Source organism: Mirounga angustirostris, unplaced genomic scaffold (genome assembly GCF_029215605.1).
Source record: "Mirounga angustirostris isolate CCGP_5_RB_7025 unplaced genomic scaffold, mMirAng1.0.hap1 SCAF_195, whole genome shotgun sequence".
Lineage (NCBI taxonomy): Eukaryota > Metazoa > Chordata > Mammalia > Carnivora > Phocidae > Mirounga > Mirounga angustirostris.
In genome coordinates this window covers 15,393-37,768 of record NW_026991903.1, presented here as the reverse complement: position 1 = coordinate 37,768, position 22,376 = coordinate 15,393, and the positions used below count along the sequence as shown (strand labels likewise).

The following is a 22,376-nucleotide window of genomic DNA, read 5'->3' as shown; positions in this document are numbered from 1 at the left end:
AATAAATAAATAAATAAAAAATAAAAGGGCACCTGGAATAGAAATAAAACAGCCCTACAGCCCTGCCATATGGCAGAGAAGTAGCTGGAACTCTCTCCCAGTTGGAGGGGTTGGCAACTACCATGGTTTACACTATCCCTCCAAACTGATAATGTGCACAGGAGCAGGGTCTGGGAGTCCTAGCTGGCCTATCATCTCAGCCCCAGGCCCCCAGGCCACACCAGTCCCAGCCATCCCACCGGGGGCCCTGGAGCAGCGCTCACTGAGAAACCCTGGTCAGCGCCCAATGCGTATCCAGCTGTCTGGCCAATGTGCCACAGGTGGAAAGAACCCAGAAGAGTCCATGTCCACAGAAATTTACCTCCATAAGGCTTGCTAGGGCACCTCTGGTGCAGAGTGCTCTGGGACCTCCTGACTCCTGCCTGCTTTGGCTTCAGCCTCCCTGGCAGGGTGGCTTCTTCACCAGCAGCCCAGTTTCCTGGCGTGACTCCCACCTCACCTCCAGCTGCCCTATCAGTGCATGCACTCTGGGGAGCACCCCAGGACCCACAAACCTGCTTCCCAGCTCTAACTACTGCACCACGGTTCACCTGGTACTGAGCACACTGGGAGACCCCACCTTGAAACCAGTTCCCCTGCCTTACTAGGGAGCCCTCTGAGCGGAGAGCCCCAGGACCACCCTCACCCCCATCCACTCCAGCTTCAGATGTCCTGTCAGCGCATTCTCTGCCCAGAGAGCCCTGCGACCACCCCGGCTCACACCCACTTCAGCTCCGGCCATCCCATCAGGCAGCCCATACAAAGTGTCCTAGGCCCCCTACACATGCCCTCCACAGCTCTGGCCAGCCACTCCGTCACCAGGCACACACAGTCTACAGAGGGGTTCCCCGACACAAGACCATTCCCTCAAGTTTAGGAGAAGTAGCTTTTCTGCCTAAGTCATAAAAAAGAACAACAGCAATAACAACCACCACACAGAAAGTCAAACAAACTGAGGAGAAAGAGAAATATGCTCCAAATGGATGAACAATACAAAACCTCAGAAAAGGAACTACATGAAACAGAGATAAACAATATGCTTGATAAAGAGTTTAAAGTATTGATCATAAAAGATGCTCACTGGGCTGGAGACAAAAGTGGAAGTACTCAGTGAGAACTTCAACAAGACATAGAAGATATAAATTAAAAAAGAAAAACAGAGCTAAAGAATATAATCACTGAAACCAAAAATGCAACACAGGGAATCTAAAGTAGATTAGTGGATTCTGAAGAATGGATCAGTAATCTGCAAGACCAGGTGATGGAGAGCTTGGAATCTGAACAGTAAAAAGAAAAAAAATAAATAAATACAGCAGATGAGGGTAAGTTAAAGGATTTCTTGGAAACCATGAAGCAAGGAAACAGTCACATTATTGTGGCCCCAGATACAGAAGACAGAGAGAGAAAGGACAGAAACCATAGTTGAAGGAATATTAGATGAAATCTCCCCTCAACTGGAGAAGGAAACAGACATCCAGATCCAGGAAGCAGAGAGATTTCAAAACAAGAGCAACCCGAGGAGGCCCACAGGATGATGTAATAATTCAAATATCAAAGGTTAAGGGTAAGGAGTTTTAGAAACAGCATGAGAGAAACAAGTTCTGTGTACGAGAAACCCCATAAAGTCATCAGGTGAATTTTCAGCAGAGACCTTGCAGCCCAGAAGACAATGGCATGATCTAGTCAACAGTCTGAAAGGAATCATCCTACAACCAAGAATACGCCAACCAGCAGGGTGAGCATTCAGAATTGAAGGAATGGCAAGCAGTTTCCCTGACAAAAAGAACTCAAAGGAGTTTATCACCCCTAAAATGGCGTTACAAGAAATGGGAAGGGACTTCTTTTAAGTAGAAAAGAAAAGGTAATAAACAGACTTGAGAAAATTATGAATACAATGGTGGAAAATAGGACAATATACACATCAACTGTGGAGGGGGGAGTAAAAAGTTCTCAAATGTGTTCAAACTTAAGTGACCATCAACTTAATATAGACTGCCTTATACTTTACATGTCATACATGAACCTCATGGTGACCACAAACCCGAAACCTCTCATAGATGAAAAATAGATACATGAAGAGAAAGAAAGCCAAACATAATACTACAGAAAGTCATCGATCAGATAAAACAAACAAACAAGAGAAGAAACAGAAAACAATGAACAAAATGGCAAGAAGTACAAACCTTCCAATAAGTACTTTAAAAGTAAATGGCCTAAATACTCCAATGAAAAGATAAAGAGTGGCAGAATCGATTTAAAACAAACAAAAAATGACCCATCTATATACACTGCTTAAGGGAGTCTCCCTGCAGTCCTATGATACACAGAAACTGAAAGCGAAAGGATGGAAAAAGAAAAATTATGCAAACAGAAGTGGAATAATGCTGGGGTAGCAATACTTGTATCAGACAAAATAGACTTTGAAACAAAGGCTGTAACAAGAGACAAAGAGGGGCATTACATAACGGCACAGGGCAATCAATCCAACAAGACAATGTAACAGTGTAAATGCCTATGCACCCAACACTAGAGCACCTCAATACCTAAAGCAAATATTAATAGACATAAAGGAAAAATTGACAGTAATACAGAAATAGCAGAGATTTACCACCCCATGTGTATGAGTGGAAAGATCATCCCGGCAGAAAAGCAACAAGAACCCTGTGTTTTTGAATAAGACTTCTGACCAAGTGGACTTCATATACATATACACACACACACACACACACAAAACTTCCCATTCAAAAACAATGGAACCTACATTCTTTTCTAGTGCAAATGGCACTTTCTCATTCACACCTTAGGCCACAAAACGAATCTCAATAGATTTCAGATTAAAATCATAATAATTTTGCAACAACAGTATCAAACTAGAAACCTACCACAAGAGAAACAAAAAAAACTGGACAAAAAACCACAAAGGCATGGAGGCTAAACACCATGCTACAAAACCATCAATAGGTTAATGAACAAAGGGGAAATAAAAAATGACATGGAGACAAATGAAAATGAACACAGAGGAGTCCCAAGTCTTTCAGACACAGCAAAAGCAGTTCCAAGAGGGAAGTTTATACCAACACAGGCCTACCTACAGGAACAAGAAAAAAATTCAAACAGTCTAACCTTATGCCTACAGGGCCTAGAGAAAGAATGAAGATGTAGGTTAGTATAAGGAAGAACATAATCAAGATCACAGCAGGAATAAATGAAACATAGATGTGACGAGTGCAATCCAGCTGCCACCATCTCAGGATACAATGTGTTTTACTAATGGTTTGTGAGTGTACTTACCGGATAGAAGCCTTCCCTGTTCTAAGGGCTACAACCTCAGGAGTAGATTAGTGTTACTGAAGAAAATACTTCCAAACTGGAGAATACACAATGACTGAGGGACCCATTTCCCAGGACAAATACTCGGCCACTTGCCACATGTAGCCAGTTGCGCCACATTTCCACTGGGCCTATCATCCGCAAACATTCCACCTTGTGGAAGAAACAAATGGCATCATAAAATCCCAACTGGCAAAACCCACGGCATCTTTCCATTTGCCAAAGCCCAAAGATCTTCCCTTCATACTGTTGAATCTGAGATCCACTCCCCATGAGAGACATAAACATTCATGCTTTGAAATCATTGCTGGAAGACCAGGGAGATGTGATCAAGGGGCATATGAACCCAGCAACATAAAGGTGGTATGACGACTTAGTAAGAAATGACAGCTATAAATAGGCCCTTCCATGAAATGAGTAATTGGTGGAACAGTCTGTCTGCACCATGCGCCTGGGAGACAGATATCAAACGTGGCCTTCAACCTGGAGAGAAGTCCCCAAAGACTCCCTCCAGTCTCTCTGGGAGGATTCATACCAGCTATTCCTAACTGCTCAATCACAAGGCACTGACTCAACTGGACAACCTCCAACTGGACAACCAAACCAATGGCTAGACCTCATCTGATTATAGCCCAAAAAAGCAGCAGATGACATCTGAGGGGACAGCTTTCTCAAGAGGCAGGGACAGGCCAATACCGTAGTACATTCAAAACACAAAAATCTAACAGAAACTCCTAAACTTGCTGAAATCGTGGGCCGATTTTTCTCTCTGTGGGAATTGTTGTGATTTTTGCTCTTTTACTTTACTGCTGGTAAACACACTCTCAAAGGTTTCTGGATACCAACTGTTGTTCCCTCACTGCCTTTACATATATTCAAGAGCATGACATTCTTAAATTAAAAATTAAAAACTGCTAAGTTACACACACTAGACAAAACCTTGAAAAGACATTTGACCGTAACCCCAGTGTGGTTGAATGTTAAGTTTTCTGATACTTCAGCTGCCTGCCTTCAGGACTCGGGGCTCTCTTGTGTCTAGATCTATAAATTTTATTGTTGAATATTTTAATTTTGCACTATTTGCAATTTTCCGATTGCTTATACTTTGCGTTTCTCCTTGTACTACTACTGAAAATATAAAAATGACTGTTGCTCAAAGAACAGAAGTCATCATCAGATCTACCCAGAAATGAGATCCTAGGTAACATCTAGACGTGATTTCCTCAAATCTTACTAAGACGCAGTCCTAAGACTCACCTAGCACGGATTATCAATAAACTAGGTAACTTCCACCTCCCAGGGGCATGATGGACCTGGAGCAGGTTGCCAACCACCCAGGCAATGAAATGGGAGGGCAGGAAAATACAATTTGAGCAATGATGTTTTCCTGTCAGAAAGATGTCAGAAAAAAGATGGGCTGGAATTGTGAAAGAAGATGCAAAATGAAGTAAGCTTTGCTAAGAGAGCCACTCCAACTAGAATGGAAAGGACAATAATGAAGTAAAGCATAAGCACGTCTCCTCTTTCAATTTCAAGAACACCATGAACTTTGGACTTCTGGCACCTATAACTGCTCAGTTGCAACTGGACCACCTCCTCCAACACATCCTTCCACTTTGGACTGAAATAGAGACAATGTAACAGCTGTTCACTGCTCGCAATCAATTCTGTCAAAACAAGTGCCTGTGCTTTTCCTTCATAAACCCGCACTCCCTGCTCAAAATTAGGGGCACACCGGATTTCTCCACTCTGTGTCTCCCAGATGACAGTCCCTAATTCCCCCAAATTGAAGTTTCAGCTGTTTTCCAGCATCTACTTCTCGACTGACAGGAATTAGGTACAAATGCAAAGCCCACTTTAGGCTATTTATACATCATCAGGTTATGGTAAACACCAGAGGAAACATTAAAATGCCAAAGTACACTTCAAGATAAATTCAGATTCCTGACATTGATTTGTTTACACTTAAATCTTTTGGGAAAATTTGGTCACAAGAATCAGCTCTGGGTGTCATAAATAAAATTTCTATTTTGACATAATATCAGAAATCCACCCAATGTCATCCATCATAGCCTATAAGGTACCCTAAATAGGTATACTTATATTCACACCAACAAAAAAAACCTCCCCTCAAAGTCATAAACTAAAATTAGTTGTTATCTGACATGTGCCAAAGTGACAGAGATTATTTGATGATATTATTCAAAAACTAAGTTCTTAAACTATACATTTTCATGACAAACTAAAGTTTTCTAAAACTGTGACAGAAAAATGCTCTATTTAGATATCAGTTGAATAAAATGCTGTGATTGCATTACCTAAAGAAGCAAAAGGATTTTATCATGTGTAAATTTATGCTGTTACTCATGGTTTTTTTTCAATCCTACTATCTTTTTTTTTGTCCTTTTTAAGTCATAAAATATTTTAAAGAAAAACACTTTATATTTACTGCCTGGAACTGCCTATTACCCCTGGCTTTTTGGCCAAGGGGTTCTGAGTTTTCACTCTGCATGGGACCACACAGAGCATGTTGCCAGTCCGGCAGATGGTTACAATGTATGTGCCCCCTGCAAGACAGCTCTAGGGAGTGGATGGACAAGGGGTGAACCCCGCAGACAGGTTGTGGGTCTAAACACTAAGAGTGCACAGACTGACCTCAGCAGCCAAGGGGATCCTGCCCAGCTATGACCTGCCTCATCTCATGAGTCTTCCCCTGCAAAAGTAGGCTGGACCCATGACCTGCACACACGCCATGGCAGCCCACATCCAGTGGTGGGGAGGACCCACTGTCCACTCAGAACTATCCTCATTACAGAACGGAAATTCAGGATGGAGGGCAAGAGAGAGGGAGGTCAAAGCACTAAGGGTCTTTACAATCTGAAACACATGAGAAACCCAGTGTTTTCCAAGAGTATTTTTCTGTCCCCTGCAGAAAAGGAAACTTCAAATCCAAAATAATGAAATTTATTGGAAAATGAGGGAGATAGGTTTGTATACTTAGCAGTCCGCCCCTGAGATAACATTAGTAATTGTCACTCTTGGCTCCAAGGGGCTCCTGGAAGGAAAACAGGGCCATCCGGGGGAAAGGGGCACTGTAGGAAGGACTTTTTCTTAAAAATTTTATTTATTTGCGCGAGCGAGAGAGAGGGAGAGAGCACATGAGTGGGGTGAGGGGCAGAGGGAGAAGCGGACTCCCCACAAAGCAGGGAGCCTGATGCCGGGTTTGATGCCTGAACTCCAGGGGCATGACCTGACCTGAAGGCAGACACTTAAACCTGGGGTGCCCCCAGACACCCCAGGAAAGACTTTTCAAAACAATGTTTTATTAATAAAAGTTTAAGGAGGGCACGTACTGCATGAAGCACTGGGTGTTATATGAAAACCATGAATCGGGGATTACTGCATCAAAAACTAATGATGTATTGCATGGTGACAAACATAATAAAATTTTAAAAATAAAAATAAAAGTTTTCTAGAATAGCAAATATAAAATGAAAATTTAAGTCTCCTTTGTGGCCCCTCCAGGGGTATCCTTTTTTTTTTTTAGTTTATGTAAAATACAGTGCAGTATTAGTTTCTGGAGTAGAATTCAGTGATTCATCACTTACAGGCAGCACTCAGTGGTGATCACAACAAGTGCCCTCTTTTATACCCATCGTCCATCTACCCATCCAAGACCCACTTCCCTCCATCAACCCACAGTGTGCAGAGCTGCCTGCACTCTGAAAGTTCTATCATGACCAACCCATGGCCATGGTGACCCATGATGCAACCTTTCCTCCCATTCCAACTGTCACTCTGTGAGCCGAGCCCTGGCAGTTTGGTAACAGGTGTGAAGTTTCCCACGATGGGCAACCTGAATTGCTGTTGTACAGGTATGTTCATATGGATTTTCTGAATTCTCTTTTCTCAAGGTGGCTGCCTCACTTCTAGAGAAATTTCTTTCCTTTTTTTTCTTTTCCTGTCCACCCTCCAAGTTGTCCACACTGATAGATGAATATTCTACGTTTTCCGTATTAGATACTTTTGATTTTTCAATGACGCTGGCTTCCTTAAATAGCTTCTAAATCCAGAAAACTGTACTATTTCTCAGTGCCTATTTCGTACATAGTCATACCAAGAATGCACACAGGGAACAAACCACACTGCTCTCATTGGATCAGGAGAATCTTGATGCCATCCAGCAACACATTATAGGGAAAGGAGTTACAAGTCACCTCTTCTCAAGGTGGACGACAAAATCTGGAAACAACTGCGAGCAGTCTAAATGCAGACATTTTTAGGAGAGAAACTGGACTATCTTGTGGTATTTTCATGAGTTGATGTGGAGGTTCACTGGCTGTCTGGATGTTGCCTGGGAGTGAACGAGAAGGGACCGTGCCATCAGGTAGGTGGAATGAACATTTGGCAGCTGAGTAATGGACTGTCTCTCTCCAAAGACAGTCCTATCCAAAGATAGTTCTGAAGGTCCTGTGTATGGAGGGACTCTCTAAGAGGAGACAGGACACTGTCCCCTACCGCCACAGTGTCTAGAGGATGAAGAGACCTGAGAGTAGAGAGTGGATGTGGGAGGTAGGTAGGAAGAAGTAGGGAGGAACTCACTCCAACCAGTGTAGTCTCACTCTAGTCAAGGCCCCTCAGACCATTCCTTAGATCAATAGTAGGACATTCAGCATCATAGATTTATTTCCTTAAAGCAAACATCCCCAACCCTGATGGCCACTTCCACATTAATTCCCATGAACTGATCCTCGGAATTGGTCAGCTGAAAGCAAGCGAATTCTCGGTAGGGTTTAGAATAGCCTGGATTTGGAATCAGCTTGGAGCCAAGGAGATTATCCGTCACAGTGGGTGCTCAACTGGCTTTTGGGAAGGCCCTGGGGGACTGAGCTGACACTGCAAAGAACTGGGGAAAGTGGCCAAGCTGCACTTCCCTGATCCTTTGCTGGAGCTCCATTTGGAAGAACCTGCAGCATATTTTATGTCCGGAACCCTAACGTAGAGGTAAATTAGGATTGAGACTGTTCTCATGGCACAGACACCTCCTGCAGGGCACAGGTGGATTTGAAAAGTGAGGGCAGCTCTTGGTTCAGGGGTTCAGGACATTTTCTCGGCGGCCCTGAGAAGGTGCCAGGTCCTCAGGATCTCTCCCCCCAGGGAAACAACTACATTCCTGTCCCAGATCCATCACTCACCAGCGTGGCCACTCTGGACAGCCACTTCATCTCCATAACTTTCAGGGCCCTCCACTGTAAAATATGGGCTACCACCCCATATTTTCCGCTCCAGTGGCGCTGGTGCGGGGATTACAAGACAGGATGATATGTCTTCTGTGAGCTGTAAAGCTTCATTCCCATGTGAAGGATAAAGAGTGAGCTTCCAACCTCCCATGCAGTGGAGTCACCTGAGTCCCATGTCTGGATTCACCCACTACCAGGTGTCTAGCTCATTCTATAGGAAATCAGAACCTGACTACCTCCAGAGCAACGGTGAAGCATCAGTCCTTTACTATGTCCAAGGCTCTACTTGGAGGAAATCACTTTTAGCGTCACAACAGCGCACTAGTGAGTAGGCGGTATGAATATTTCCACATCTCAGGACAGGGAACTGAGGCACAGAGGGCTCTCGGTAACTCTCTCAGCTATGGGTACCTTCTAAATGGGATGTGAATCCAGGCCATCGGCGTGGTCACTGTGCTTTGCTGCGTTTCTATCACGTCTCGGCTAAATGACAGTAGTTGCCCACAAAACCTGTCTGTTGGGGGATTTCAGGGCACACCACACTGCAACATCTTCCTAAGTCCAACATTAAAGGACGAATGTCTGCTAGACAGCTGGTGAGTAGGGGGAGCAGAATGTTGAACTAGGAGTAAATTAGGACTCCTGCCCTGATGGTCTTCTGCCAGCAAGATGCCAACACTGCTCTCTCTTTCTATGCATTTCCCAGGACCGTGTATGGAAGGAGAGAGGGAAGTTGTGGAGCCCCCCACAACCACGTCGGCCTCTTCCACAGAGAAAAAGAAAAGAGTCCGCTTCTCCCTCCACAACCAGGTCTTCCAAATCGGGGACACCGAGGAAGGTACGGTGGAAATTTACTCATTAAGTTGATTTAAGAATAAGTCTTTCATTCAGCAGCACAGACATAAAAGAAGAATGTAAAAATGCTGAGACACATTTTCTTACTATTTCATATACAAAGATTTAAATTTATTAAGTCCATCACCATTAAGTAGGTAGTCAAGATGAATTTCTCCCTGAAATTGGATCCATGTGTCATAGGAAAAAACTGTCTGCTAGCGGAATGTATGGACCTTAGCTGTCTTTTGAACACAAGTCAATATACATCTCTCCATGAAACTCTTTTTCTAGAGTTTTAGTAAGTAGGTGACAATGTTTTGAACCAGTTTAAATTAAAATAAAATTGGAACAGATAAGACAGGAAGTTTCCATATCCTACCCCTCCACTTTTCTCCATTAACCACATCTTACATGTGTGTACAATATACCTTATGATTAACGAAACAACCTCAAACTCTTTAAGAACTAAAGTCCACAGTTTACAATAAAATACATTCTTTGTGTTTACTGTTCTATACGTTTGACAAATGCGTAATGTCAAGTATTCCCGTTCCGGTAACAGACAGAAATCTGTGCACCAATGTTCGAGACAGCAGTATTCCCAGTAGCCAGACAGACACAACCCCAAAATCCATCCTGTGAGGGAAGGACACATTAAATGAGATACGTACACATAATGGAATGCTATTCAGCCATAAGAAGAAACTAAAGTATTCCATATGCTATGAAATGGATGGACCTTGAAAAACGAAGATGCTTTTTGAAAGAAGGCACGCACAGAAAGACGTGTATTACACGATCCCACTTTTTGAGGAAGCGAGAGTAGGGAAATTCGTAGACCCAGAAAGTAGAAAGTAGGACGGAGGGAGGAAGGGGGGAGGAGCAGTCATTTTTCATGGGTACAGAGGTTACTTAGGATGGAAATGCTCTGGATATAGATGGTAGTGCTGTCTACAAAGCCTTACGAATGTAAATAGTGTCGCTGAGTATACACTTATTAATAAAAGCATTAACACTACGTAGATTCCATCCCATAAAAACCTAATAATCCGAGGCAAGGAGGACAGATACCGTCGCAGCATATAAGCTGGAATGAAAGCTGAACTGGTCCCGTGACAGGGGAGGAAGTGGGACTGTGGCTGGCCTTCACAGTGGGTTGGAGGGCTCAGGGGACTGCGCCATGAAACACACTGTGCCTTGAGACTGACGATTTCCCATTGAGGAGATGCCCTAAGCTTGAAAGCCAAGGCCCCGTTTCTCTTCCCTCCTGCTCCTCTCCACTGTATTTCTTCATATGCCAAGGAGATTGGCCCGGCTTGTTCACCAATCACATACCTTCACTGTGGCCCCGGGGCCACATCAGGCAAAACTCCCTAAGTCATTCCTGAGCAGTGCAACCAACACCCTGACAGCTGCTCTGTGTTCTCCTAGATCCTGTGGAGTGCCAGACCGACGACCTTCCCAGGGAGAGGACAGAGGAAGGGGCCCCACCTATCCCTGAGGTAAGCTCACCTCTCTTTCTCTGAGATAGGAATGTCCCTTCCTTGATTTCTTCAGTCAATGCAGGATGAAAATCCGGCACTACACCTTAGAGATGACATAAGCAGTCTCCTTTGTTGGGAGGAATGCTCAGTGAAAGTCTGTTACGAACTGACAGTGGACACAAAACGGGTGATGAAAGAGGACAGCCTCAGTTACAAACTGTATGGGGTCAAACACCTTCTGTAGCAGAAAATGGTTTGCCTTGAAAAAGAATTTTCTGTTGATCCGAATGGACTTCAGAGATCTGCCATGAAAAGCTCAAGCATCAATACATACGTCCTCTTTCATTTGGGTGGGGGCACATTGGCTCAACCACTGTACCCCACCCATCCAATTACCTGAAGTCCTTGCACCAAACAAAAGAGCTGTGTCAACAGTGTACAGGATGGTGTGATTCTCACAGTGTTTTATTTTCTCCAATCACAGGTGGATGCTGCGAGAAACGAAAACTGTACGTATTTAAGAGTATCACTCTTTGTGGTGAAGTCTAGGGTAAAAAGAAGTTTGCAACCTGATTTTGGGTTCCTCCAGGGAATGAGGGTTGGGGTATACTGAAAGAGACTGTCCCATAAAGCACTGTGATCACGTTGTACAGGGCCTGGAAGGACTATGGCATATAGAAGGTAGGACTTGTGTGCGGGCGGGTTGAAGGGCGCACACGCGCATGTGTGTGTGTGGGTATGTCTACGTGTTATGATTGTTAATGTAAATGTGTGCAATCTGAGGAGGTATTTCTCACACTTCCATCATAAATGAACTGGCACCCTTCCAAAACACTCAAAACACCATGGCACACTTTACATACTCATTCCCTCCCTCACCACAGCTGTATCGAGAGGATGTTTCCATTTCCTTTCTGAGATGGGGATGGTTCGGAGATGAATGATCCAAACCCTTGACCACCTACATGGAGAGCCAAGCTGGGAACCCCGGTGTCAATCTGAATACCGCTCTGGACTATGGACCTGCACTGATCACTCAGCCAGGTGGTCATGAACTAGCAAAGGAGCGAGCTAGCAAAGGAGCACCAGCATCTGTTTACACGGCCAAAACACTAGATCCTACCAATGTCCCCTACACTGCCCAACATTACACAGTGGCCTCCATGCTCACATAAAGCAGGGCAACTATAGGAGCCCATATCAACAATTTTGGCCTGGTCCCTGGACTCGAGTGCACATAGAAAGGCCCCATCGTCCTGGTCAAGCCCATCGATGCTGGAAAGTGTATGGCCCCATGGAGGACAGCACAGGGCAACATCTGTCATAGTTGGGGTCACTGTGTATACATGACCAATAACAGAGAAGAACCAGGGAGGTCATTTAGTGTACTTGGTAAGATTTCCATAAGCCTCAGGAAGGTTCAAATTCTGTAAGCACACACTCACGGACCACTGGCAAATAGGCACTCACGGTCAACCTTGGTTGTAAGGTTTGTGCCCAACACCCCTGTTGCAAATCATCCACACAGCCGGCGCTCACTCCAGGCCTCCTCTGTGTAAGGAACTTCCCATTGGTCAGATGGTCTGGGCCAGTGTGGACAAACACTGTCTTGATGGACACAACCACCTTGTACAGCCCAAGAAAAGTGGAAGCAATATATCAAACGGATTGACAGTGCCTATTTTTTTTTTTTATAAGGTAGGGTGTCAATATTTTCAAATATTGTATATTTGATTTTCTTTAGGAGAAATGATTAATGAAGAGAACTACTAGGATACTTTCCCTAGGACTGAATTCAGCCCTGCAAGAAAGGCTGCTTTTCATGCAGTGCAAAATTTTACAAACATGACAAACAGAATAGCGGCACATGGGGATCCTGGGGCAAGAACTGATTTCCAAAGAAGAGAGTGACAGTTTAGTGGCACTTCAGTCAAGAGAGGTTATGGGACTCAGTCCTCACACAGAAGCCACTTTAGGGTTTACATGTATTTGATTGACTATTGCACTTTGATCAGGCTCGCCTTAGCTAGAGAGACAAAAGCCCTGTTCTCATTTCCTTCCTGCTCCTCTCACATCCCTTCCTCCGTCCACCAAGGAGGATGCCCAGCAGCGGTGCAGTCCATACATCTTACCCACCCACACGCACACACTCGCCTCCTGTCCTCATCCACCCACACTCCCTGACTAGTTTCTGAGCAGCCACACCAGTGTCCTCACAGTGGCTCTCTATCCTCCTAGCTGGTCCCGAGGGCCTGCTGGAAGGACCCAGTTCGAAGGCAGAGGAAGAAACTGCGACTCTCCTTCAGGTAAAGTTATTTTTTTAAAGATTGTATTTTTATGAGCGAGGGAGAGAGAGAGAGAGGAAGCAGGGGGAGTAGCAGAGGGAGAGGGAGAGGGAGAAGCAGGCTCCCCGTTGAGCACGGAGCCCAATGTGGGGCTCCATCCCAGGTCCCTGGGATCATGACCTGAGCTGAAGGCACACGCTTGAACAACTGGGAAACTCAGGCTCCATGGTAAAGTCATTTTCTGTGGCTGAAGTACAACCATTGCATTTCCATGAACAACTGAGCATGTACATTCCAGAGGATATATACAATGTCCTCGGTGTTGAGAGTTTCCTGTGAGTGTATACTACTAACTGACCCGTATTTAGAGGGGCATTAAACCAAACCAACCAACCTCACCACCAATTAGTTACACAATGTAGCAATTTTTGTATCTGACTTCGACTGAAAGAGAAAAAAAGAATGTTTTTTTCTAGGAGATAATTTTGTCTGTGGAAAAGAACTTTGTATTTGCTGACTCAAATGGACTTGTGAGATCTAACTATCAAAGGTGGAGCCTCCTTTGCAGGCGATTTTGTCAGTTTTTTTCATCATAAACTCAGTAACTGTATCCCACCTAGCTTGCTTACATCACCAAGAGAACAAAAGATGTGTGCAAATGGTGTGCACAGGATGATGTGATCCTCATAGTGTTTCCCTTTCTCTAACTGTAGGAGGAGGCAACCGGAAATGGTCCAAGTACGTATTCTAAGATCAGTCACTTCTTGAGGACAAATCTAGCTGATGCACAAAGTGGGGCTTTCACCTCCCCTTTGGTCTGGAGAGCTTCCCTGATTCTGGGCTCCTGCTGGGAATGGAGGCTGGGGCTGAGTGAGGAAAAACTGATTGTCCTGTAGAAACCTATGACCCTGTTCTACAGTCCCTGGAAGCAAGTAGGTCATTTAGGTGGTGTGGCTGGTGTGCATGAGGGTTGGGGGTTGTTTCTGTGGGTCGAGGGGATGGGATTGTGCATGTGGGTGTGTTGAGTGCGTATGTTTCACCAGAAGACATTTCCCACTTACACACATCAATAGAAGTGGCACCTTTCCAAAGGTAAACCTCATCCGCACAGTGCACACCACGTAGGACACCACATTCCTCCCTGACCACAGCTACACCTGGAGGTTTGCTTAGGGCTCCCTTTCCTAGGATGGGGATGGGGCAGAAATGAAGGGCCCAACATCTGTCATAGCTGGGGACAATTCCCATACATGACCAAAGCAGAGAAGAATAAGGAAGACATTTTGGTCTATCAAAAAATCATCTTTAGCCTTCAAAAATGCTCACATCTTGAAAGCACATGCTGAAGGGCAAGTGGCAAATGGGGACTCCCACTAAAGCTTCATCATTAGGTGGGTGCCCGACCAAACTTGCTGCAAATCTCCTGCATGGCCAGGTGAGAGAGTGTCCGTGCTCTCACCAGACCTGCCCTCTGTAATGAACTTGCCACTTGCGATGAACTTCCCACGGACTCAAAGGACACACACACATTGCACAGAAACGGAAGACTGGAAAGAAACAGCATGTCGTTGACGGTGGCTATTTTGAAATGCAGGCATGTCAGTATGTTGAAAGCTCGTATCTTTGATTTTCCTCATGATAAATCATTAGTGAACAAATATAAAACTGGAGGGTACTTTTGGTAGGATTGAATGTAGCCCTGCAACACGGTGTTCTTTAAATGAATTCCAGTCTTCTAGAAGAGATGAGATCTAGATAGGAGCAGCGTAGGTTTATCCTGGCAAAGACTCTGTCTTGAAAATGGCCACAACACAGGCGCAGTGTTGCTGAACTTCCAAGAGTCAGTAGGGTCACAGGACTGTGTCAGTGAAACGTAGCATGCATATTAGTGTTTACCCTCTTTCAGAGTCACGATTTCAGCCTGATTCAATTCCCTGTAGCTAAAATTCAGAAGCAGTGTTTCTCTTTACTTTCCTGCTCCTCTGACCTTTCTTGAATCAGCAGCAGATCAGTCCACACTCATGAACCACCCTTGCCATACTGTTGTGCGCATGTCCACACCAAGCAAAGCTCCCAAAGCAATTCCTGAGCCGCCCCACCAGTGTCCTGACGGTTGCTGGGTGTATCTACCTAGCTTCCTGGATGGCCTGAGGAATAACCTTTCCTGGGAGAGCGAAGAGGCAGAGGGCCCATTCTTCACCAAGGTGGTAAGCTGGCCTTTCTTTGCGTGAGATACAACATTCTTTTTTTCTCTTTCAATCGAAGTCAGACACAAAAATCTCAGCAAGTTCATTTTACGTGGTGGGGAGAATGGTTAGTGAGAGTCTATTATCAACTGATACTTGATTCCAAAGACATTGAAAAAAAAAAAGGCAGGATCAGTTACAGTCTGCAGGCTAGCGAGCTTTTCCAGGGGTAGCAGTATTCCTCCTTGCCAATGATTTGGGACATGCATCCTGTAGGAAGATCTGATGCCTGTGTCCATGACTAAGTTTGCTCTGTTCATGCTTTGGGCTTCGCTGGCCTCTGTCACCTTTTCCACCTGGTTTTCTCCCATCACCAAGATCACAAAAGAGCTTTGGAAATGGGAGAAGGCATGATTCGATTCTCATAATGTTTTCTTCTCTGAAATCACAGGTGGCCCTGCTGGAACCTGACAGTGGTAAGTATTCTGTACTCTAGAGTCACGCACTTGTTGGAACAAGGTGGAAAACGGGAAAAGTGGGGCTTTATTGCAGGCTCAATGTTGAGAGCTGCCCTGATCCCAGGTCCTGCTGGAATGAGAATAAGGGTCCAAGTACCAGAAAGGGATTTTCCGGGTAAAGACCCGTGGCCACATGGCACTGTCCCCGGAAGCTACTGTGCTGCCCTTAGGTGGTATAAGTTTGTGTGTGGCAGTAGGTGTGTCTACATGTGAATCCATGTGCTGTGATTCTCAGGGTTTGTGTGTGTGCGTGTGTGTTAGTTTGGCGAGTGGTGTGTTCCCCTAGGTGTATGTTTCCTTAAACACTGCAATTAATGGTGCCCAATTTCTCAATGAAATTTCCCATCACCATCAAATCATGAATGTATATGCATGTGAAAACACTTCAACATGCACAATTTAAATATGTGTTACTTCCTTGCAAATACACATCAATTCACCTGGAAAACAAACCTCCTCCCTAACTAGGAAGAGAATAACCACAGATTTGTGTTTCACAATCTGTGTTCCTGAGTCAGCGTCCATGAGACTCTCACCTCATGGCAGGTCGCGTGGCATGAATGGTCATGGTCCCCCGCTCTTGCCACTTCACTCACACACAATGCTCTTCTTTGGAGGCCCCACAGTGAGTCTTCCCACCCCAGTATGAAGCACTGAGTGCCGGAAGTAAGCCATGTGTTCATCTACTGATAAGCTGGTAGTCTGTGCTCTATTCATGCAGTGTAATCCAACAATAACATAGCACGGATTTCAGAAACATGCTACCGTGTGGATGACTGTAGAAAGTACATGAAATGAAAAAGGAGTCACAAAATACCACCTATTGTACGATGCCGCCTGTCTCAAGTGCCCAGAAGGCAGATCTATAGAGAGAAAGTAAATGAGTGTTTGCCTGGGGCAGAAGGGTGCTGGTGACATGGGGGGTGTATCCCAAGGTACAGGGTCTCCATTGGGGGTGATGAAACTGTTCTAAAATACGATTTGAGATGGATATACTAAATATACTATGATATCTTATGTATAAAAATATATAAGAAATGTAAAATATATAAAATAAAATAAGTATATGAAAATAGCATATGCTGAATATGCTAAAAACCACTGAATTGTAAACTTTAACTGGTGAATTGTATGGCATATGAATTCTCTCTCCCAACATGCTTACATATATTTAAAGAATCAGCACACGATTCTGAATGAATGTCAGGACCACTTTACCATTGATATCAGTTTGTGAGTGTTCAAATATCACTGAGAAGCTCACGTTGGCCAAGCACAGAAACAAATTCCAGATGCGCTAAAGACTTGACAGATACCATGGAACTATGACAATTTGGAAGACAATCCGGGTCCTCGTTGGGCTCCTGGACAGGAAGCGGAGACGCCGCAGAGCGACAGGTTTGACCACGCCATTTTAGCAAAGGAAATTCAGGGACAGACAACAGAACAGAGAAACCACGGGACCCAAGTCGGGTCAGACGTTACATCCCTGATGTATTCAGAGCTCTCACCTATCACCCCCAGGACGCTAAGCCCCACGAGAAACAGCGCCGTGTACAATCACAGGCATCTGATGGCACAGTAGGGATGAAAGGCTTGCGGACCAAACGCCAGGGAGATGTATTCTCACCTAACAAATCAGGCAAGATGGAGATGTGGAAGCAGAGAGGCCACGAGACCCGCATCTTGGTCCCCAGGGCACGACGTGTCAATGACTTTCAGTTTCTCCAAGCATAAAACGCTCACATCCTCTGAGCCAGGGGGTCTGCTTCTAGCATTTTCTCCCAAGGAGAAAATGAGACAGGTTGTAAGGGATTTGCAACGCTGTTCACAGAGGGTTTATTTATGAGGGCAAGGCCATACACACGGTGTCCCTGACAGTATCTCCCACCCAGGTGAAACAGGAGGAGTAACCCCAAGGGTGGTTTCCGAAGGTTCCCCACCACCTGAACTCAGCCCCACATTGGTACCACCTCCCTCATGCAGGGGAGGCAGCCCCTGGCCTTGGCCCCCCATTCTTTCTGCACCAGTGAGCCGCACTTGCCCGCTCCCCCAAACTGCTCCTCTGGGGAAATTCTGGAGCCCCTGCAGCTGACTCTGTGGGCTATGCAGCGTGTCCCCTCAATCTGGAGCCAGACTGCAGTCTCCCGGCCCCTGGCCAGGCTCTGAACATCAGGGTTGTCTGGGCCAGTACCTCAGGCCCAGGCCGAGCACTTGGCTGCCTCGGTCACTTCCTGGGCCAAGACTGCTCCTTGCTGCCAACACCCCCTTGGGTCAGAGCTTTCTAGGGGTTGACACCGGTTTTCCTCTCCTCTGCCATGACTATCTCGGTTCTGTAGATGGGCCCGTCTGAGTTGGGAGAGGGAGCACATTCTGCCTTTAAAACTGGGCTGATGCCAGAGGGGAAGCTGAGCTAGGGGTGGTCAGGGGCTGCTCACCCTGCCCCACCCCTGGAGTGCAGATGGACAGACAGCTGTCCGTGCGTCCCTGGGCCAGGCGCCAGGCCAAAGACCTCTCATTCTTCGGTCTCACAGAATTTTCACTGTGACCTAGGACAGAGGTGCCTGGGCCTGCTGCCTCAGGAAATCAAACCCCAGTTCACCAAGGCCCCAGGGTGCAGGAGGAGCCTGCACCCCACCTCAAGGCCAGACCCCCGGCTGCAGCCTCCATGGCTCCCCCTTCCCAGCTGGATGCAGCATCAGCTCAGCGCTGCTGGAAAATACCCATGCACCAGTGTTCACAGCAGCTCTCCTCACAGAACCCGGCTGGCCAGGACAAGCCACGTAACCCACAACAGCCCGGGAGAGACACAAAGTGTATGTGCACACACTGGAATATTCTCCAGCCGAGAGAAGCAACAAGGTGTTGACGCGTGCTATGTACCTCAAAAACGTGTCTGGTGAAAGAAGCCAGCTCGAGAGCACAGATATTGTGAGACATTCAGCATCGCCAGATTCCAAAATCAGACGGTAACCTCCAGGCTGCAACGTTTGGGAAGCGGGACAAGGGGAGGGAGGGACAGCTGGATGGAAAGGGGGTTTTCTCTGGGAAGGGGGGTTCTGCCCACGCAGGGGTGATGGCCGTGCCAGAGCGTGAGTGCGCCCCGTGCCACACCATCTGCTTCCAGGCGGTGGGGGCGGCACACTTCACGCTGCGTGCATTTTGCCCCGATACACACGGCAGAGAGCACAGGGCTGGCCTTCAGGCCCCTGGTGACCTGGCCGACCGACACGGCTCCCTGGGCCTGCCTGCCTCCCTCCCTGGCTGGCTCCAGTCCTCTCCTCTGAGCCTCTGCCCTGGCCCCTGTGACTCAGGCTGTGCCTCCAGTGGCCCGGGTCTGGGCTGCAGGCCGCCCATGGGCAGTTCAGGTGCTGCGGATGGAAGCTGGCTGGCCGTGCACTCCCCTCACCCCAGCCCCCGTGGGGACCAACGTGGGCCCAGGTGCCAGATAGGACTGGAGCCCCCGCCTTCCAGACGGCGCGAAGCACTTCCCCTCCCTGCCCATGCTCCTGCTCGGGCTCGGGGGCTCCTCTGAAGTGAGTCCCATCTGCCCCAAACGCTGGCTCCCCAGACCCCACCCCACCAGCCAGACCCCTAACCCCTGGCGACAGACCTACAGAGAAGCCAACACAACCTACACTCCAGGCATCGTACTTCACTCCTTCTCACTTGCTACAGAGGTTGCTTGACCGTTCCAGAAAAATCCTGCTAAGTTAGGCCCCCAGTGCTGTTCTTTGTTTTATAACAGTAACCTCTTCAAATTTCGAAAGGTCATCTGGCACATTTCTGCAGGCAGGCCCAGAGACTGAACCACCTTCTGCTCCAAGCCTAGGGCTCTGTGCTCAGAGGGAGTTCCTGTTGTTCCTGGCCTGAAGCTCAGCCCTCTACCTGCCCCAGCTGATCTGCGCAGGACGCCGGCACAGGGCGGGAGAGCGGACAGGGCCCTCGGGTCACACAGGAGCCCAATCTGCTCTGAACATGACATGACCTCTCTGAGAGCCTCCACAGAAGGCACAGCCCTATAAACAAACTCAGGGGCTGCATCTTATCTAAAAGGGGAACAAACAATGATCCACATGGCTTTCTGAGACCTGCGACGGAGCTGTGAGCAGGTCAGGCTGACGTGGGGGCTGGGCCGCTGCTGGGGCCCGCGCCGCTGCTGGGGCCCGCCAAGGACCATGGGCGACCAAGCACAAACTTCCCGGCAGAGGCCAAGGTCCCCATATGCCTGGATTTCCGTGGAGGCAGCAGCCTCTCTCCGGGAGCACAACCTGGGACACACGAGGAGGGCTCTGGGTGTGAAATGAACCCTCAGGTCTGAAAGCAAGACTGGATGGGTCTCTCAGGCCGCCGGGTCAGCCCAGTCCTCAGCAGGTCCCGGCTCTCCCAGCAGGGACCTGGAGCCTCCCGGCCTCGCACAGGCACCATGCTCCTCAACACGGGCATGCTGCTCGGCCCCTGAGAGCGCCAGGCCAGGCCTCCCAGATGGCGGGGGCACCCCGAGTTTACCGGCCTCGCCGACGAACACCTCCACGGGCGCGCTGCTGGGCTCTCGCCGATGATGTTGTAGGCCGTCAGGATGACCTCATGACACCGGTGTTTCTCAGAGCTACAGGTGGAAAGAGACAGGGGTCAGCTGGCCCGGGAACACCTCGTTCTTCCCACTCCTTGAACATTTAGCTTTGCTGGGCCCTTGTAAGTCTTACCTTCCCTGGTGTCCTCGGTGAAATCCCTTTTCCCTGACAACCTATCTCAAATGGCTCCTCCTCCGTGAAGCCTCCCCTGATTGCCACACTGGGTGCAAGTCCCCAAAGCCCAGGAGCTCTCCATGGGCCACCCCTCTCCGTGCACACCTGGGCTGCCACAGAGACCTGTCCACCCCAGTGGCTGTGCCCCCTGGAGGTGAGCCCCATCTCCTCTGGCCCTCCACGGCATCTCCCACAATGCCTTGCACAGAGAGAACATGCACAACGGTTCCCCTCCTGGGTGCTCAGGGCGGCGCCTGTGTCAGGACAGGGAAGTGTCTCACCTGGGAGCTCAGCCCATAAAGCCGAAGTGGTTTTGAGCATCTTGGCTGAGGATACCTCTGACTCCAGCTCCCAGTAGTAGATCTGGTTTTCCTGAAGAAGGCTGTTCAGGCTCTCATCTCTTGGAGGCTGCAAATACATCAAGGTCAGCCCGCCCACGGGGTCTCAAGACCTCCGCTTCAAGTTGAATCAGCCAACTGCACTGGAGGAAGTCACTAATTCAAACAGGGGTTCTTGGTTGTTTACAGACAAAAAGGTAGGTGCCACATTCATGAAGAGGAGCACAGGGGCCCCCAGGTAGAGGATCAGACCCCGAGAGCCCGGGTTTCCTGATGCCGGTGTGTGGTATGTGGACACTGAGCATCTTATCCCAAATACTTGAAGGACCCCAGGCTAAGGCGGGGACTACGGCCCAGGTAGCAGGTGGGTGACGACGCTGCCCAATGCCTAGTGAACCCAGAACTCTAAGGGAACTATGCATGTGGGCTGGTTCTGGATCATCTACTGGCTGGCCACACCCTGTCCCTGACAGCCACCCAGGTTCGTGGCCGACTCACTGCGTGGGGGGGGGGGGGGCAGTAAGTGCTCTGCATGCCAGATCACCCCTATTCTGCCCTGACTCAGACCTAAGCTGGAAGCCCCGTGGTCCCTCCAATGTCAGGTGGCATAGGAAGGGCCTAGGGTAGGGCAGGTGCTCATTCGACGTTTCGACACCCTGTGGAACGTGAATGGTGGCAGCCAGGCCATGAATCTCAGAATTTAACCCACACCAGGATGCACACAGGGATGCCCAGCTCACATTCTCCCTCCCGTCAATTTGTTGGTTAATTAGTCTGGGGAGGGCTGCAGCAGCCAGAGTGCAGGCCAGGGGGACAGGGGCTCTGGGTCCTGGGTCTCCTCTGGAATACTCAGCAAATAAGGACAAGAACTGCTCAAGCTGTGACCAGACAGATGGACAAAGGGCACGCCCAGGACCCCTGGCCACAGAAGGGTGGTGAAGCTTGTCCAGAAACAGGGATACACGCCGAATTCCCCGTGATGCCTACACAGCCACTGTCTATAGGACGTCACCAGCATCTTAGGAAACGCTGTCCTGGTCCCAGAGTACAGGCCACAGTTTTGTTGTAGGAAAACTCCTTTGTCGTGGGTTGAACCGTGTCCTCCTAAAAGATACGTTGGTGTCCTTACCCCCGTGACCTATGGATGCCAGCTTATATGGGCACAGGGTTTTGCAGACCTTGCAGTTAAGAGCAAGTCACGGTGCAGTAGGAAGCACTCTAATCCAGGGACTGGTTTCTTTTTTGGAAGGCAATTTGGTTTTATCTATCAAGGTTTTCAATGCACTTGCCTTTTAACCCAACAATTACATTTCTAGAAATCTACATGACATAAATGCATATATAGAGCCCTGGGTCCTACAAATACAAGCT

At 47.6% G+C, this 22,376-nt stretch overlaps 1 long non-coding RNA gene across 3 annotated transcripts in view; it reads right to left on the bottom strand.

Annotated features, from left to right (window-relative positions):
* Positions 1-22,376, bottom strand: part of LOC135363418 (uncharacterized) — a 29,727-nt gene that overhangs the window by 2,421 nt on the left and 4,930 nt on the right. For all 3 annotated transcript variants that reach the window (XR_010409102.1, XR_010409104.1, XR_010409103.1), the window contains exons 5-6: positions 20,949-21,075; positions 20,429-20,528 (exon numbers count right to left, since the gene is read on the bottom strand). This is a non-coding gene — a long non-coding RNA (uncharacterized LOC135363418). The remainder of the gene's footprint in view (positions 1-20,428; positions 20,529-20,948; positions 21,076-22,376) is intronic.